The sequence below is a fragment of the Penaeus chinensis genome, chromosome 2 (assembly GCF_019202785.1).
Source record: "Penaeus chinensis breed Huanghai No. 1 chromosome 2, ASM1920278v2, whole genome shotgun sequence".
NCBI lineage: Eukaryota > Metazoa > Arthropoda > Malacostraca > Decapoda > Penaeidae > Penaeus > Penaeus chinensis.
This window is the reverse complement of record NC_061820.1, coordinates 42,840,741-42,843,240: the sequence shown is the minus strand read 5'-3', so window position 1 is coordinate 42,843,240 and position 2,500 is coordinate 42,840,741. Positions and strand designations below refer to the sequence as shown.

General features: G+C 48.5%; 1 protein-coding gene across 1 annotated transcript in view; it reads right to left on the bottom strand.

The window, feature by feature from the left end:
- The window catches only part of LOC125030460 (putative fatty acyl-CoA reductase CG5065), a gene marked incomplete in the record, with an annotated part of 31,757 nt that extends 29,741 nt beyond the window's left edge, over positions 1-2,016 (bottom strand). The window contains 1 exon segment of the mRNA XM_047620501.1: positions 1,794-2,016.
- Positions 2,017-2,500: the final 484 nt, after the last annotated feature.

Here is a 2,500-nt window from a genome sequence, read left to right as displayed (position 1 = left end):
TAATAATAATAATAATAATAATAATAATAATAATAATAATAATAATAATAATAATGATAAGAATAAGAATAAGAATAAGAATATCAACAATAACATTAATAATAAAACAATCGAACACTGCGGCAACTTCCCTTATGGCAGTATGTCATGCTTCATATATTCACTGACGGCAACACTCGTGGTATGACAACGGTATGGCAATAAGCGGCAACTGTAACCGCGTGGTGATCCTCGAGACGTATGGCAACCGAGGCGACCAGGACGATGCCATGCCGACTCCCCGAACGGGTTAAGTCACGTGACAAAAAGGGGGGGGGGGGAGAACGTATGAAAAAAGGAAATATACAACCATAACAAACGATAATTGAAAAAGAAAATGGAATGTAGAAAAGGATTAAAGAGAGAGAGATCAAAACAGGGTTGACATGCTCACGAAATACCAGCGTAAGGGGCGACATGGCAACCAAACGCGCCGGGTAACACTGAAGACCCGCGCCTCTATCGTTTGAGAGAAATCGTGGGATTTGAAGTTATTAGAAGAAGGTGCTAAGGGCTTTGATGACAGGATCTTTTCCCTGGGATGTCTTCTAGAGCGGATGTCAGCGTGATGTTAAAAATCTAAAAAAAAAACACACATACAAACATATAGATACACATACTTACATACATACACAAACACACACACACACACACACACACACACACACACACACACACACACACACACACACACACACACACACACACACACACACACACCCAACAACAACAACAACAACAACAATAAATAAATAAACAAAACGTTCATGCATACAACATCACGCTCTCTCTCTCTCTCTCTCTCTCTCTCTCTCTCTCTCTCTCTCTCTCTCTCTCTCTCTCTCTCTCTCTCTCTCTCTCTCTCTCTCTCTCTCTCTCTTACAAGTGTATTATTCATTATCGCTCACTCTGACTCACACTCACCCACCGACTAACACGAGCTTGCGAAAACCTTGCAACTTTAGTCAAAATGCCTCTTAACCTTTTTCCGCAAACAGGTTGCCGGCATGTCAATGCCGATAAAGTCCACATTTTGCCCGATCATTTGACTTTATTCCTCCCTTTCCTTCATTCCCCTCCTTCGTGAATCCTCTCTCTACCATTGACTCCTCTCTCATCCTCCCTCCTATTCCCTCTCTCACCCCTCTGCCTTCCTTCCCCTTCTCCTTCCCTCCCTCCTTCATTCCTTCATTCCTTCCTTCCTTCCTTCCTTCCTTCCTTCCTTCCTTCCTTCCTTCCTTCCTTCCTTCCTTCCTTCCTTCCTTCCTTCCTTCCTTCCTTCCTCCCTCCCTCCCTCCCTTTCTTCCTCCCTTCCCCTTCCCTCTCTACCCCTCGTACCCATGACATGCATCTGACAGGTCGCCCGCCCGCGCCCCCCTCTCCTGACGTGACTGCAGTCGAGAATTTTGGCCCCAAAGCCCCCGCCCGACGCACAGCTGATCCCATTCGCCAAAATAAAACTCCAGCCAAACCCGGTGCCTCTTGGGGAGTCCCAGCGACGCCCTTCGCCGCCTCCTCCTCCTCCTGCTCCTCCTCACTCCCTCCGCTCCAAGGGCCTCTCCTCGCAAGACACGCGCGGACACGGCGCCCGGACACGACTCTCGCTCCTCCCCCGCCTCCTTCGTGCCCAGGTCCTCCGGGGGGCAAGAGCCGAAGCGAAAACCCCGTGAAAAAAAGGGGGGAAAAGAACGAGCCAGGGCTTTTCCTCCCCCTTATTGATTACCGCATCGCCGCCTTGCCTGTCACTCACTTACCTCGACCACGCCACACACAGCCTCCGTGTGCCGCCCTTCACATCCCTGACAGCGGCCTTTTCGTGTCGAGCGCAGAGTCACGGCGCCGAATCTCCCGCCGAGGCCCGGGTCCCTCCGAAAGAGCGCCCAGGAGAGAGAGAGAGCCTCGAAAGCGCCGCAGCAGAAGGGAGTCTCTTCGGGGCGGACCGGCGCGACGCCAGAGCCATCTGGGGGCGGCCGCGGCAACCTCCCGGAGATAGAGCGGAGCCACATTTGCGCGACGTGTGGCATGCTCGATTTATTTTTTTGTATTTTTATTTGCGGGGCTATTTTTGGTATATGCCTATCCTCTATTTCTCTTTCTTCTTCTGGCTTTTCTTTTCTTGTGGATGTGTTTGATGAAGAGAAGGGACGTCGGGATGAGTAATTTGAATAAAAAAAAAAAAAAGGGAGGAGGATTGTAAGTCCAGGAAGGAGGGTCGGTTACGGCATTGATCAGGCGAGGTTTTCGAATTCCGTTATCGCTCTTATCTCTGTTTTAATTGAATGACTTCGCTGGAATTACGAAATATGTCACTTTGACACACTGAATTGTATGACACTGACTTCTGAGTCACCGAGGAAAAATGACAAGTGGTGTAACTGTCAGATTCTGTAATAAAAGATTTGTAAAGCTAAGTAGTGTACACATTTGCATTAATGGTCAAGGGTGACATAATTCCTTTTAA